General features: G+C 34.7%; 1 protein-coding gene across 5 annotated transcripts in view; it reads right to left on the bottom strand.

Annotated features, from left to right (window-relative positions):
• The window catches only part of LOC5567281 (putative uncharacterized protein DDB_G0277255), a 470679-nt gene that overhangs the window by 39657 nt on the left and 414075 nt on the right, over positions 1-16947 (bottom strand). The gene's annotated exons all lie outside the window — the stretch shown is intronic.

Raw genomic sequence — 16947 nt, 5'->3', positions numbered from 1 at the left:
GTCTAAGTTCTTCAACTCCACCCATTCTGACAAAAATGTAAAAAAATTATAACTTAAATATTTTGAAAACAGAAAACATGTCTTTTGCTAAATGCTCACATTTCAAAGATATTCATCTTTGAAAATTTTGTTACTTTTCTCAAAATAGTATTTTTAAAAGCTTACAAAATCTTGAAAAAAAAATAAATTTCCTATGAATCAAATTCCTAGTTATTTATGAGATGTAGTTCAATTTTCAGATCAATCGGTTCATTGGAAGCTGTTATACAGTTCTTAAACTTGACCATTTTTGTATGAAAATCGGTCTTCATGTACTTTATTGTTGGCAGTATTGTATATTCTATTAATTATATTAAAATTTTACTCTAAGCCTTTACCGAATTCAAAGAAAACTTTTTCAACAATGGAATATAAAATAGAAAAATATTTAAAAATAATGACTACCGCGTCACAAAATAATTTCCCTTAACTTCCCTAGTTTTTGTTAGAATTGCAAACATGTTTGAATTTTAATGTTCTGATAGGAACCAGATAAACTCATTGAATAAAGAGCAGTGCTTTACAGGTTTAGCCGTATTTTTAAGATCCTGCAAAAACGTTAAGCGCTTTTAAAATTCAAATTTTTTTTCAATACTAACTACAGAAAAATCAAATTTTGGCTTAATATTCATGATTTTTTTTTTTGTAATATATTGAAGGATAATAATTGACCAAACCATACTAGATTAGGTTAAGAGAAAATAAATAACTTTAGTATTGGAAAGTTGACTTTAGAATGAATGACTTTAGAAAGAACGTTAGAATTCTTAGTCCAAATGTCTAAAGAGAAAATATTGTAAGGTATTTCAAAATGTTTTTTTATTCTTAATTTTGATTCCTCGGGGGGGCCCCTTCATCGGGGGGCCCGGGGCATTTGCCCCCTTGGCACCCTCCAAATCCGGGCCTGATTATAGGTATAAAAACTGTTGATTTAAAATTTAAATAAATTCCATCTTCATTTATACATAGGCTGATCTTTGGAGCTTTCATTTTTAGATATTCGAATAGAATCGAATCAGATGATAATTGACATTTATAAAGCTTGAAATTACACCAAATCCAATAGCATTCGATTTCAACATCTTTCAATCAATTCAGTTTTGAAAATCAATCGAACAGATTTACTACTTCAAGTTTAGAACAAAATATGTTTTCTTTTCCACAAACTCATTAAGAAATATTTAACTATTTCAACAAAACGAATCGAACCAAAGAATCAATTGAAGAGAATCGATTCACCCGATTTTAGGTGCTCCGAACATCGATTCAAAAAATCGATTAATCGGAAAACAAACATCGATTTTCGGAACATCGATTCAAAATCGTCCAACGCTAAGTCAAATGTTGACCATATTTATATTTTGCTGTTTTATCAATTCTTGCAAGACGTGCTGTTAGAATGATAATTGCTTAAGAACCTGCCAATATTCAACATATTTTCCTTTCAAGATATGCTGAAAAAATATTATTTCAATAACCTTTTTTTTCCTTCTTTCTATGGTAGACAGCGTTTTGATGTACACTTCCAAAACTGAAATTTATATTGAATCGTTAAAAAGTTTTGCCACAAATATTTTCTTTCAAAAATTCATTTTAGTTCTGCTGTGAGAAGAATTTTTTTTTTGCGTTAGAGCCTTGAACATTTCAAACGAAAAATAATCTGCTCTCGTATACAGGCTATTTTTGCATTATGCTGCAATTATAGAACTTTGGATAAGAGCTTTTAATATTTTGCAAATAAATGTTCCCTTCTTTAAACAAGTAATTTTCATTAAATTTGCCAATTTACTTTATTCAAATATGTATATCGCAACAAGCTCAAATATTCTCTATGATCTGGGATGTGGAGAAAATCATTGTTCCGAAAAGATCTTCCACCAGACCCGTCACGAGTTTTATTTATGCTTTCTTATGTCACTACAATTTTTGGAATATCTCTGAAAAACCACCACGCTTATTAAAAACATAGGAAAAAAATTTGCAATGGGCTCATTGTCAATTGTCAAGTCAATCATTATGCCAAACGGCCATTATGCCAAATGACCATTATGCCAAACGGCTTTATGCCAAACGGGTACAATCGACAAAAATCTTTGCCAAAGCTATGTTTTTGATATCCAAAATGTCAAGGGCTAGGGTGTCGGTGCCATTAGTGGACTACCTAAGCTATAAAAAATCATAACAAAATAACTTACAGAGATAACAGAGATCTTTCTACGTCAACAGAAAGATTTCAATCTCTACTATATGGGAAAAATATAAAAAGAGTGATAAAACTATTTTTTTAACATATAATCGCTTGAGCCACTATTGGTACACGTGTTCCAGTGGTTGCGCTAGTGCTCCAGTAGTAGACGTTCGGGAATGCACTACTGCAACACGACGGCAACTATTGGTGCAAGGGAGCAATTTTTTTTGCATAAATTCATTAATTTATTTCCCAAGCGAGAGCTCCGATCATAATTGCCATGCAACGGCAGGCTCTTGCTCACAAGGTTATTGATTACTGTGTTCTTGTCCAAATTTGGCTCGGGATCCGTACACTTTTTATTTGCTTTCAGTTCAAAATGCATCACAGCTTATATGGATGGCAACGGGCTCAGTAATATTGGATAACCATCAAAATATTCATTTTTACAGCAGTGATTACAAATAAGTTTTTGGATGAACTAGAACACCTATTTTAACTTAAGGGGACACGGGAGACCGTGTTATTTTCCCTATCTTTTGTCTCACTCTAACAATTATCATCAAAACTTTGTGGAAGCAAATCTTGAGTTTTAGTGAACCGATGAAGCTGAAAATGTATTGGGTTGTGCACTACATATATAGAATCATAGTGATACGTTTTTCGCATCGATATATGGGGTGGTTCTTGAGATTTGCTTCTTGAAATGGACAGGGTGATTATGATGACGTCCCGTGCGTCCTTAAGTTACCAAATCGGGAATCATGACACAACAAATGATTGTTATATCTTTATCTAGATCGGGAAAACGAGATATTCTTATACTTAAAAATAATGACTAAATCTCCATTTACGCCTGTAGGATCATAGACCTAAACTCCACGGAATTTTTGGATGGCCTTAGCTTGTACACATATTAGTCCGATTGATTTTCCTTCTTCTTCTTGCAATTAACGTCCCCACTGGGACAGAGCCGGCTACTCAGCTTAGTGTTCATATGAGCATTTCCACAGTTAGATACTTAGAGCTTTTTTTGCCGAAGTTGCCATTTTCGCATTTGTATAATCGTGTGGCAGGTACGATGAGACTCTATGCCAAGGGAGATCAAGGAAATTTCCATTACGAAAAGATCCTGGACCGACCGGGAATCGAACCCAGGCACCTTCAGCATAGCTTTGCTTTGTAGCCGCGGACTCTAACAACTCAGCTAAGGAAGGTCCCATGATTGATAATCCTAAGGTGTTCAAAAAATGTTACGTTCAAGGTGTTCAGATCATATTTAGCTGGATTTGACCTACGACACGTTTTTTGACACAGCCATTTTTTAAACAAATATAAATATTTTTGCACCTAAAATTTTCGTCAAGGCCTCTATTTCGTTAATCTAGCTTTGGTTGAAACGTTATATGTGGTGTAAAATGCATTGAAAATAATATCCAATCAAACTGGTTGGTTGTTCAGGGCACACCGTGTACCAAGGGGCCAATTCCGGAAGCCATTGAGCGAATCCACGGTGACCGGAGTAGCGATCAATTTAAATTTTTGGTAGAACCAAGCCCAATTTGCAGAACTTTATAACCAATTGATCCAACATGTTGCTTTCTGATTATGGCAATATAGTCCATATGGGATCCCATAGCAGATTCTTAGGTTCCCATGGGGGTCCTGAGAAAGTGGTAAATTCATTAATGTCATAGAACCATGCCATGCGACACAAACAAGTTTTCAGAGTTTCATACAGCATTCATTAAAGATGTCTTCAATTATCTAAGGCAAGATTGGCCACCTAATGGTCCCATGACAGGTTCCGGGAATCCCGGATAAATGGTCAATTTATTCATTTTTTTCTACCATATCATGTAAAATATCAAACGTTTAAGAATTTCATACAGAATTCATTTAGTTACCTAAGGCAATATTGATCGCCCAGTGGTTCCGTAACAGGTTTCGGGATTCTTGGAGAAGTGGCATATTCAAACATTTGATAGAACTGAGCCATGTGGCACATACAAATTTGCAGAATCCATAGAAAATTCATCAGAGATATTTTCAGTTACTTAAAGTAACATTGGACACGTAGCGATCCGTAACATGTTCCAGGATGCCTGGATAAGTGACCAGTTCAAATATTTGGTAGAACTGAGCTGTGCAATACAGCAAAATTCAAAGAATTCAATACAGAATTGATCTGAGATAGATCGTAAGCAACATTGGCTAGTGGTACCGCAACAGGTTCCGGCATTTCTGAATACGTGGTCGATTAAATTATTTGATGGAACCGTATGCTGCGACAGAATTTTCCACAATTCATTCAGAACCCGTTTAACATTTATTCAGCAATCTAAGGTAGTTTTGGCTACAGTATATAATTCCTACAGTATAATTCCTGAAGTATTTCAATCTATATTTGTGCTAATATATTCATTAGCACAATTCTCTTGACATAGTGGAAAAATATGTTGAAAAACTGATTAACAAATTTAAAAAAAACTGGATTTTAATGACCTCGTTTTTTGAATTTTTTTTCCTACAGGTTAATCCAATATCGACCTATTAAAATTGAACAAAATTTATTTCTGATAAACCAATCATAACCAATTTACATAATTATGAAGTAACGTAAGCAAAAAATGCCACTATACAGCCATTCCATGAAAAACCGATCTAGTGGGTCTCCGAATTCCGTGCAAATTTGCTATTTTGTTCCTTATCCGAAATAAGGATACACGTATTTTTGGATTTTTTGATTAGGGTGACCATTTCCGAAATAAAATGACCAGAAAAATCGCGATTTTGCAAAATTTTTATTTTTAAAAAAAATATAACTTTTGAACCGTTCGACCGATTTTCAATTTTTTTGGACGAAATGAAGGCTAAAGATTTTGACTTTTCGGGAAATATATAAAATTTCACAAAAATTGTGTTTTTTACATGAAAAAAACTCAATAATTTCCGTTTTTTCGTGTTTTAAAGGCCTCGCCTCATTTTGTCTTAAAAGTTCAGACAATTTTACGTAAACTGTCAAATTTTCAGCGATGTATGTTTTTTAGTTTTTCGGATATATTTTTTTGAAAATAAAAAATCAGTCATTTTTCATCGGCACACACTGTAGATCTCAGCGCATTAGATTTGTAATGTTTAAAAAAAATCATAACTTTTGAACTTTTTCCAATGTTTTTTTATGGAATGAAAGCTTAAAAAAAACTAGAAATTTTTATATTTATTCACGTTTAAACATATTTTTATCAGATTTTTCAATTTTGTCTGAAAAGTTGAAATTTAAAGCTTTCATTCCATACAAAAAGATTGAAAATCGGTTAAGCTGTTCAAAAGTTATATTTTTTTTTAAACATTACAAATCTAATGCGCTGAGACCTACAGTGTGTGCCGATAAAAAATTACTGATTTTTTATTTCCAAAAAAATATATCTCAAAAACAGTATACGTAAAATTTTCTGAACATTCAAGAAAAAATGAGAACAGCGATAGCCCCTTTGGTCCCGAGGCCTTCAAAACACGAAAAAACGGAAACTATTGAGTTTTTTCATGTAAAAAACACAATTTTTGTGAAATTTTATATTTTTCCTGAAAATTAAAAATCTTTAGCCTTCATTTCGTCCAAAAAGATTGAAAATCGGTCTAACGGTTCAAAAGTTATAATTTTTTTAAAAATAAAAATTTTGCAAAATCGCGATTTTTCTGGTCACCCTATTTCGGAAATGGTCACCCTAATCAAAAAATCCAAAAATACGTGTATCCTTATTTCGGATAAGGAACAAAATAGCATATTTTCACGGAATTCAGAGACCCACTAGATCGGTTTTTCATGGACTGGCTGTATATATACAGTTGCAACTGTATTTGAGACAACTTAAAAAATTGATGATGAAAAAGTGACTTTTTAAAACCAATCCTTATCCAATAAATAAGCTTTCAAGAGCAACATATATATTTTTTAATTTGTTTACACTGGTAAGTGAAGTTGATATATTTTCCGATAGAAAAACTTTTTCAACTTATTTCGTTTGATAAACATTTTGTTCCATACAAATCATCAAAAGACACTTGAAAATGCTGTTTTGTACAAAATTGTTTTTTATTGATTTATAAACCTTGTTGTTTTTATATTAAGACCAAATGTTTTTCAATTTTTTAAGTTTCTTCAACGGTTGATGAAAATGTGAAGATTTGTTTGAAAAAAGGTTTTGCAAAGAGCAACTTCGCTGAGAGATGTACCGTTTTAAATATTTGCTTCTACTTTTCGATACAATCCTTACTGACAAATATTAACAACAAATTAGGCTGTCCATTTCCCGACCATTTTACTTGTCCCGGGATTAGGGACAAAAATTGAAGCTTATCACGAGAATTCCTGGGATTTCTTATATTTTCATTAACACTAGTACTTTCATTGATAAATGAAAAACAAACTCAACTATTCAATGTTTTTACATTCAATTTGTCAAAAATTGGAAAAATAACTAGCGAAATTTAAAAAAAAAGTCCAAACTAATTATATTCTGTGCATAGCTTTTCAAATGAAGTAATTACTCAAAAATAAAAACTTACGTTGCCTCACCACGGATATGTTGGCCATTTTTGCAAATTCAGCATAACATAAATGAAAATATAATGAACATTCCAGTCACAATATTAAAACCATTCGTTCCAGGGAATTCGAAAAATTATCAGATTTCATAAGAATAAAAAAACTTTTGAAGAAGAATAAAAAAAACTTTTTGAAATCATTGAATGTACTATCATACTAAAATCATATCAATAGTCTATTATTGAAAAATAAGGAATTAGGTGTACATTAAAATTGTCTTTCTCAGTCTAGAGTTATAAAAATGACTAATCCCGGAAAGATTTTTTTTTTTGCAACCATTTAAATAGATATATATTTCTTTATTAATTTGTATTAAGTTTTTTTTATTAGAATAACTTACTACTTTTTAAGTCTCTTTTCTTTATGATGCTTTTTAATGCCGAACAAATCCTGTGTCTGATAAAAAATGTCATTATTTTGAATTGGATTTTAGTGGTTTTCATCAAATTTTACCTTCAATGGGAAGTCCTGGATTCTAGGGATGTCAACGCTCCGGGATTTTTTGTCCCTGGATGAATACTCTACAACAAATGTTTATGAAAAACTCATAAAACTGGAGGAGTAAATAAAAAAAAACCTTGAAGATTTTTTAATAGAATCCAGAAACATTTTCTAGGGGAATTTGTGATTCCCTTAAGAAATACTTTGGAAAACTATTTTAGACATGCCTGTAGAAATTCTGGAGTTATTTGTGAAAGAAATGTTGCTGGAATCCCAGATGGAATCTATCATAGGAATCCTTGAAGAAACTATATGCGCTATCCCGTATCAGTAACTGACCTGAAAAAATCTTGTTTGTGTGGATTTCTACAAGAACTTTTTTTCCAGTCCTGAAATTTCCAAACCGTTCAGTCCGAATGGACCAAGTGAGGATCTTGAGGACCGATCAAAATAAAAAAAAATCGAATAGATATTTTATTTAGACACCATATAAATACCAAAATCTTCTATAAGACTTTGTAATCAACATGAAAAAAATGCAGTGATCAATTAGTTCTTTACTTTTTGGCTCTTGGTCCACTCTCTATGCACAGAAATTATAGTAAATTCGGACGTAAATTTTTACAAACGCAAATTCTTTACTCAACTTTTTTGTTTAAACTTCAGAGGGCAAATCTACGGTAGATCTACTTTACTACACTGTAAATTCCTATAATATAAGTTTTCATAAATCCGATGAGTTATATTTTTAAGTTAATGTAAGTATATAAATTCAAATTTTAAACTTTTAACAAAATTCATGAACAAATTGTTGAATTTAAAAAGTAATTTTGAAATAATAACCCCTGTTCATCAACAAGTGAGAAAAAAATGGATAAACAGTTAAAAATGCATTGGATTTGTTGGTTTAATAATAACTAGATCGATACAAGTTTTGAAATTGTTGCTCCTCTATGCTTAAATCATGTCAATTACAATAAACATGATCTCTACTACGTTTGAAAAGATTTGGATGCTTAAAACACACCATTGACAATTTGTATAGAAATCACTTAAGGCTCTGTGGTCTAGAACGCAGATTTAGTTAAGTGGAAAGATACATATTTTTGGTATATTTACTAACAAAATTCCAATCCCTGGGCTTCATAATCTCGGGACCAACGGCTTTACTTCCCTTCCAAACGAAAGAGTCACCATAACCTTTTTGTTTCAAGTGACTTTAGTATACGTCGTCATTCAAACCGGTTCATGTTTATCGAAATTTAGACCAATTTCAATTGCTTACAAGCTCAGGGAAGTTATTGCCATTGACAAAGCTACCTCAACTGGGCTTAGAGTGATCCGTCCTGAACTACCCAGCAGTTCGGGTGAGTTTGCCTGATTCCACTCAGCATTCCCGTATTCGTTTCGTCGCAATGGTTACTGATATGTGTCTGAATACACGGTGTACCAGAAGAAGAAGGTCAAAGGGGTTATCTATCAGTTACGTAAGGGTTTATGGGAGGGGGCGTTTGAGATTTCTTACGCGCCATACAATTTGTTTTCTATTTTCATATAAAATATCTTATAAGAGTGGTGTCCAACGAGGTGAAAACCACCGATTTGCATTTGTTCGTAATGGGAAAAATGTGCACTACGAAGTTATCAGTTCTAGTACAAGATCGATAATTACAACCCAGATAAAGCTATGCAAATTGTTGACGACTTTTGGGACAAATACCTACGTATCGATTGATTTTAATGATAGGAATCTAGTTCAGGATACTGTTCATAATTTACGTAAAACTGCTGTCATTCCATATGGTGGTTATCATATTTTATATGATAATGCTTACATATTTTGAATGATTATGTTATAAAAAGGGATATCAGCAATGATTTCAAATGAAAATCAGTGTATTCTTGAATTCTAAAATCCTAACTAAAAACAATAACCTTTGTAGATGGCAGTTTTCATTAAAAGTTTCATTCTCAAGCTCTAAATGCATCCATCTTCCCGTGAAATCCTACTTTCTTGGCTATAGTTCAAGGTCATGTGTAATGCTGCTTCATGATCTGACATTGACATTGACAAGATCTTGGCTCAATTCAAAGCACCAATCATCATGATGTGAAGAGTTCCAACTATGGACTAGGCTATGAAGTGAAAAGTTGTTGATTCGGTACATCATATCTCTTGTATGAAAACAATCTTTGACAGCTATTTGTAAAATGAGATTGAAACTTGTTCAACCCCTTCTTGCGGATGCAAGTTCGTGTTAAGAGTCGTGGGTTCGAATCCCACCGGTCTAGGATTTTTTAGTGAAGGAAATTTTCTCGACTTTCCAGGGCATAAAGTATCATCGTACCTGCAACACGATATACACATGCAGAAATGGTCGATCGCAAATGAAAGCTCTCAGTTATTAACTGTAGAAGTACTCATAAGAACACTAAGCTGAAAAGCAGGCTCTGTTCCAGTTGGGGCATAATGTCAGAAAGAAAAAGATTAAAAAAAATCAAGTTAGGAGCTGTCCATAAACCATATGATCATTTATGGGGGACGGGGTTTGGCCAAAGACCGCGAACTTCAAAAAATTGCGCGTGCATACCCGAGCAGAAGAAATTAACTTCTGAATACCAAACTAAGGTATTCCATACCAGATAATTTCCAATACTTACAACCTGAACGAGGTATGAATGAGCCCTGCATAAGAGGTAAAATACCTCAAATAATATCTCAAGCATATTCTACTAACACCAAATGGATAATAGGATCAGGTATTGTAATACCTCAATAATACTTGATTGATTTTCATATAAAAGTGAAATTTGTCAATACCTCCAGCAGACTTCAATAGCTGATCAATACCTCAATGAAGTATTTTTAAATGTTTAAAAGATGTTTTTCAATACCATTATAAAACCAAATTGAGGTATTGACAACTGAACAATACCTACTTTTGGTATGATACCAAAATATGGTATGCATAAGTTATTGGGGAGTTATTTGTTCCTCCTCGGGTAGTTTGGTAAATCAAACAAAATCCACGTGGTTCATGGACAGCCTCTTCCCTTCGAAAACATGAAAAAACTGATATCATTTGAAAATTTTGATTATTAAATCAAATCCAATTACCCGATTCGTCGCAACCGACAAAATCTCAACGCTCATCATATATGAAACGTCGAACAACCCAAAACCCCCAAATGAGAAAATCTCATTTTCCCTACCCCTGAGATACAGTGATCCGCCTTCGTGCTCCGAACGGCACAACATGGGGCTTCTCGCTTGGCAACTTTGGGGTGTTAAGGCATAAATAATTGCGAAAGTCAACCGAGGTGGGAGCATGTTGACAGACCGGAAGGCAGAAAAAACACTCCAAGAGGAGAGGAGGGGCCCGACTGTGGTCGGGAATGAGCGGAAAATGATAACCACTGCTAATTATGTATGCAAAATTACGACGAAGCGAAGCACAGTATGAAGTTGGATGATCAAAGCTTTGCTTCGAGGGAATACGAGGCGAAACGTTTTGGTAATCTGTGGTTACTTAGGATTGGATCGCAGGGGGTTAGCTCAAATTATTTGCTTAGGTAATCCGATATGTTATTTTCTTGGTTTGATAGTGGCTACAAGAGGGAGGAGTATAAAATTTATAGTCCTGAATTTTATTTCTGGGATCATATTTTATCAAAATTTGAATCATTTCGATCAGATTTCATCTTTCTTCAAACAATACAGGTAATGTTATAGTCAGTGATGCGAAAAAAAATTAGCAGATATAATTTTAGTCTCATTTCTCAGTATCCTTCTGTCCTTCTGTCCTTCTGTCCTTCTGTCATTCTGTCCTTCTGTCTTTCTATCCTTCTACTCTTCTGTCCTTCTGTCCTTCTGTCCTTCTGTCCTTCTGTCCTTCTGTCCTTCTGTCCTTCTGTCCTTCTGTCATTCTGTCCTTCTGTCTTTCTATCCTTCTACTCTTCTGTCCTTCTGTCCTTCTGTCCTTCTGTCCTTCTGTCCTTCTGTCCTTCTGTCCTTCTGTCCTTCTGTCATTCTGTCCTTCTGTCTTTCTATCCTTCTACTCTTCTGTCCTTCTGTCCTTCTGTCCTTCTGTCTTTATGCTTTTTGTTGGCCATCTGTCCTTCTGTCCTCCTGTACTTCTATGTATTTCAGAGATAAATCAAGGCTAAGTCAAATTTAATTTTCAAATATATTAAAAAAAAAGTCATAAGCTTGAAAAAAGGTTAAAAAAATTGATAAATTCTATAGGTTAAAAAATTGATAAATTCTATAGATTATCTTCTTCTTATTTTAATTTTAATCAAAATGGACTTATTTTTTGAAGCACTTCATGCAAATGTTATTGAGTCATTTTGTCGTTATTTCTTTTTTTCCAAATGTTTCCTCTGGAAACTCTCAATTTAAAACAGTAGTAGTTTTTTTTCATTTATATTCTTCCAAAACCTATTACTGAGGAAAGTGTTTCTCAACTAACCGATAAAATTTGAAAACCTTCTATGTTACAAAGCGACCTGTCGATAATGGTCAATGATGGTGTCACGCCGAAATAGCTCTCGGGCGATGGAACCTAGCAAGTGCCATCCACTATCAACGACATCGGACATTTTACGGCGAAAACCACACCTGTTCCGGGCGCAAGTTTTACATTTTCACATCAACCCGGTGGTGAACCATCTATCAACATCAACATATACTGCCAACACACACCAAGCAAAGGGTTTCTACATGGAAAGGGAACCAATTGTCGATCGATGACGCTCCCCTATACAAGGTGTTCCTGCTGTTAGTTTGGGGAGGCAAGGGGTGAACAGTGGAGTACTGTGGCAAACTAAAAAAATGGTTCAATTCTGGCAGCTTACAAGTTCGCTTTTTGTTGCCATTGAAACAAAAAGTGGGCTAGAGGTAGGGGATGCAGGACAAGTTGGTGCTTGTACTCGTAAACTGATGATAGGGATATAGTGATGCATAGTTCTTGTTCTAGAGAATAGTTTCTGTTGTTAGAGTAAATGCAGTGGTTATGGAGTGGTGATGATGATGGAGTTAAATAGGTGTGAATGTTTTTCTTTTTTAAACAAGAATGACAGGTTTTGAACAACATTATAGGAAAACGGATGATAATCAGTGAGCCAGAGAAGAAAACCAAAAGCAGTTTGTGACATGAAACAGTACTCTGAGATAGTTTGTGAACAATACGTGAAACATTCAATTGAGATGAAGCACATGAGATGGTTGTTGAGATGAAAATACACATCAATATCGTTGATAACTGACACACGTGCTCTTGGGATTGGCAAACAGTATTATGCTACGCTCGAATAAATACGAGCATGGGAATATATGAGCTGGGACAAAGGATTCATTTCGGGTTGTAAATGAAAACAGATCATTCTATGCAACAATGCTCCTTCAATAGGGAGTTAAATATGTAAATTCTTGGGTTTCTATTTATAGCAAAGTAAATACCGCGTATTGTGGTTTTCCAATATTATGCAAACACTCGTACATCACTAAAAATTGCAGTGGAATATAATTTTATTTAAAATTTGACCTATTGTCCTTCTGTCCTGCTGTACTACTGTTCTTCTGTCCGTCTGTCCTTTTGTCCTTCTATCTTTCTCTTCTTCTATCCTTCTGTTCTTTTGCTCTTCTGTTCTTATGTCGTTTTATTCTTCCATCCTTCTGCCTTTCTGTCCTTCTGTTCTTCTGTTCTTCTGATCTTTTCTCCTTCTGTCTTTCTGTCCTTCTTTCTTCTATTCTTCTCTCCTTCTGCCCTTATATTCATCTGTCCTTCTATTTTCTGCCCTTCTGTCCTTCTGTCTTTCTGCTCTGTCCGTTTTTCATTCCGCTCTTCTGTAATTCTGCCCTTCTACCCTTTAGTCCTTCTGTCTTTTTGTCCTTCTGCCCTTCTGTTCTTCTGTCCCTCTGATCTTCAGTTCTTCTGCCTTTTGCCCTGGTCTTTTTCAATCCTTTTATCCTTCTGTTTTTCTGCCCTTCTGCTTGAAAATAAATCCTAATAAATTTCAATGAACTCTGCAGAATTACTGACACTCTTCTCAAAGATTATCAAAGAGAAAGACCTGATTCAAATGCCTCAAAATTTTCAGACGGATTACCCTCATGACCATTACAAAGTCATCTCGGAAAATGCAAAAGATTATAACATCGAAACCTATCGGTACACCTATACATTTCAGTTTTATTCCTTTTAATGTCAAACGTGTAAATGGAGTTTTTCAAGCTCTATTTAGGCCGATACAAATGTTGTTTTACTCTTTGTTCCATTGACCTTTAGCTGGATGAGGTAATAATGATGAAAAATAATTTGTTACAAAGTTTTCGGTAAACCATCAGATTTAAAAAAAATATTTCTTTGGACTGCCTCCTCAAAATGCTGAATTTGACCTGCTGTGTTAATAGATAATAAAGAGTGTTGATCTAAATATACAGTGTTTAGGTATTTCACCGTAGTTTTCAAATTTGAGTATACATATAGCATGACCTTTATAACAACTGGTACAATTAATTCCATCAGTTCCTTCAGAAATTCCACCTGGAATTCCTCCAGAGTTTATATCAGGAGCATCTCATGGAAATGACTCAGGATTTCCTTTATGGATTGCATAAGGAGTTCCTCCAAGGGATTCTATACCATTACCCGGAATAACATTACCCGGAATGCAATTTACCGGAAGACCATTTACCGGAATGTACCATTACCCGGAAAAACCATTAACCGGAATGCACCATTACCCAGAAAAAAACATTTACCGGAAAGCCAAATCTTCCATTTTCGACGACCTTTGTCAGTACATGTGTATACAATTTTAATTCTCTTTCATTGTTTTTAAAGGCATTTCACCAGGAGTTTTTCTAGGGTTAACACTGAGAATATTACCAGAGATTCGCTAGAATTTCTACCACAAAAAAATCCATCAGAATTTGCCACAAGTATTACCATAAAAGACATTTCTCTTCAGATTTATCAGAAATTCCTCCAGGGAATTAACTAATAATTACTCAAAGGATTAAACAAAGCATTTCTCTAAATGCCTTCAGATTGAATTCGTCAGGAAACATCTGGACAATTTCTTGAGAAATCCTTGAAGGAATCACCATAGAAATCACTGGAGAAATTCGCAGACAATTTCCTCGAGAAATTCCTTAGTATATCTCTAAGAGAACTTATAAGTAATCCCTGAAGAATTTCCACTATGACTTTCTGAGGAAATTACTTGGAAACAAATCCTTCAAGAATTACTGAAAGGAATTGATGGATAATTTTCTTATTAATCCTTGGAGAAAATTTAGTTGGATCCTTGAAATAATTCCTGCAGAAATCCCAAAAAATCGCTGGAGAAATTCCTGGTGGAAGTTCTGAAGCAACTTCTAGTGGAATTTAAGGAGGAACACTGAAATCCTCGGGGGAATTTCTGATGATGAATTTCTTGCGGAATCCCTTGAGAAGTATCTGAAAGAGTTCGTGATGTGATTCCTGGGTAATGCGTGATGAATAGACTGGCCCACCTTAGTATGGGAGAAAAATAAAGTTGTATAATTCCACGGGGCACCCACCAGGATTATTCTTTAGGGTTAGAGGAAGACTTCCTGAAAGTTTCAGCTCATTTGGTCGTTCCATGAGCTGGCGCAATTGAATTGAAGGTAATATGGGATTTTCAGCTCCAACATATAGGAAACAGCACATCATCTCCTGTTTGAGTCAGGAAAATTGTTGATCGCGTCCAATTGAACCCAGACTGTCAAAAACACTACTTGATACTATAGCAAACAATATTGCAGAAGGTTGTATGATCATTAAAATTGATAAAGTTGGTGTTTTAACTATTTGAAGTAGATTTGCAATATTGCATAGTATTCCTTCAACTTAGCTGGGTGGCAGCCACTAAGCGCATCATAGCCACCTATGACGCTGGGCGAGCTGCGGCACAAGGTGCATGCACATGTGTGATTGTACGGGAGTGCTGATCTAAGCCTAACTTTCAACAACTGAAAGCTTAATGAAAATGAGCTTAAATCCAGATACAACCTTCCGCAACTATGTTCATTAGCGTATCAACTAGTGAATTTGTCATTCTGGGCTCAATTGAACGCGATTAACTAGTGTACGAGACGAAACAGTGATCACAAGTGAATTTTCAATATGTTTGAGACGAATATTCCATACAAACTTTGAATTGAATGCGCCAGCTGGGGGAGCAACCAAATGAGTTGAAATTTTGAGAGAGCTTTTTTCTTACCCTGAGGCACATATCTAGGTGGTGCCCCGTAGAATTTTACAACTTTTTTGTTTAAGGGCCAGTCTAGTGATGAAGTACTTGGAACTAACTTCTAGAGGAATTCCTGAAGGAATTTTCGAAGAAATTGTTATACCAATCTCTAGAAAAATTCGTAGAGGCAGCCTTGGAGTGCATCCTGAAGAAATTGCTTGAGGATTTTTTTTTGGATTGATCTTTGAAGGAATCAGTGGAAGAAATCCTGAATAATTTATAAAGGAACCTTTGGAGGAATCTTTGGCTGAATGCTACCTGCAGATATGCCTGGAGGATTTTCCGGTTGAATCTGTGGATAAATTTCTAGAGGAATTTTTGATAAAATTCCTGGTAGAATCTCAGGAAGAATTTAAGGTGTAGTGGTGATTTTTTTTTGGAATCGAGGTTGAGTCGCACTTCAGGTAAAAAAATGTCGGTTGGGAAGCATGCGTCGTTGTAGGTAATAGTAAGGAAGATTCCTTGAGAGAGGTATGATATTTGTGAATGATGTTGAATTGAATAAAGAGAGTTTCAGCTGCTGATTGAGATTTCAGTCAGTAGTGGATAGAAACAACTTCTGAATTGTCTTTCTATATGATTTTCAATCAGTTGTGGATGGGCTACCCTCGCTAGGATCTGCGTGGACTTGGCGGACTAGCTTTTCAATAGGTTATGGGCCTAGTCCACGAGGAAGCACCTGGACGAGGAGACATGTCCTCGACGAAAGGGTAGAGCCTGGCCAGGAGTCTGGACGGGAGATGGCTTGAACGAGGTGCTGGTTTAAATAAAGAGAGTTGCAGCTGCTGATTGGGGTATCTAGTTGATAGAAACGATTTCTGAACTGTCTTTCTGTTATATGTCTTTCTGTGTTATGAATTGAGTTATAATTTTTATATAGAGTAAACTAAATTTCTTTTGCAAAACAATAGAAAAATCTTAATATTCGTTCAGACTTTGTAAAGTTAACGCGGTTTTAATTTGGGGTCATCATGTACAGAGAAAGCACTGTTTTCAAGGAAAATATGCTAGAAAACTATTTGAAAAAAATCCATGTATGAAATACACCAAAGTAGAGAAAAATCCACTAATCGATTTACTAACAAAATAACACAGCCCGTCAAAGTACTCTGGGATTATATTAATCCTAGAACGCAGGCAAAGGGTTAAAGGATGCAGTTGCACGCTATATTTGAGACGGAATTGGTACGTGTCTCAAAAATGATGTGATGCTGCAATTTATTTTTTGCTTTGTGAGATTAAAATAAGACTAGTGTTTTATTTTTTTTCTTTCCTGAATGTATATACGGTGAATACTGAAATCAACTTTAAAAGTTCGAAACATGTCTGAGCGATATCCAAACTTCCTACATCGAATGATCTGTGTCCATTTTACCGCAAAACTAAA

Source organism: Aedes aegypti, chromosome 1, assembly GCF_002204515.2.
Source record: "Aedes aegypti strain LVP_AGWG chromosome 1, AaegL5.0 Primary Assembly, whole genome shotgun sequence".
Classification (NCBI taxonomy): Eukaryota; Metazoa; Arthropoda; class Insecta; order Diptera; family Culicidae; genus Aedes; species Aedes aegypti.
This window is presented reverse-complemented; position numbering and strand designations above follow the sequence as displayed.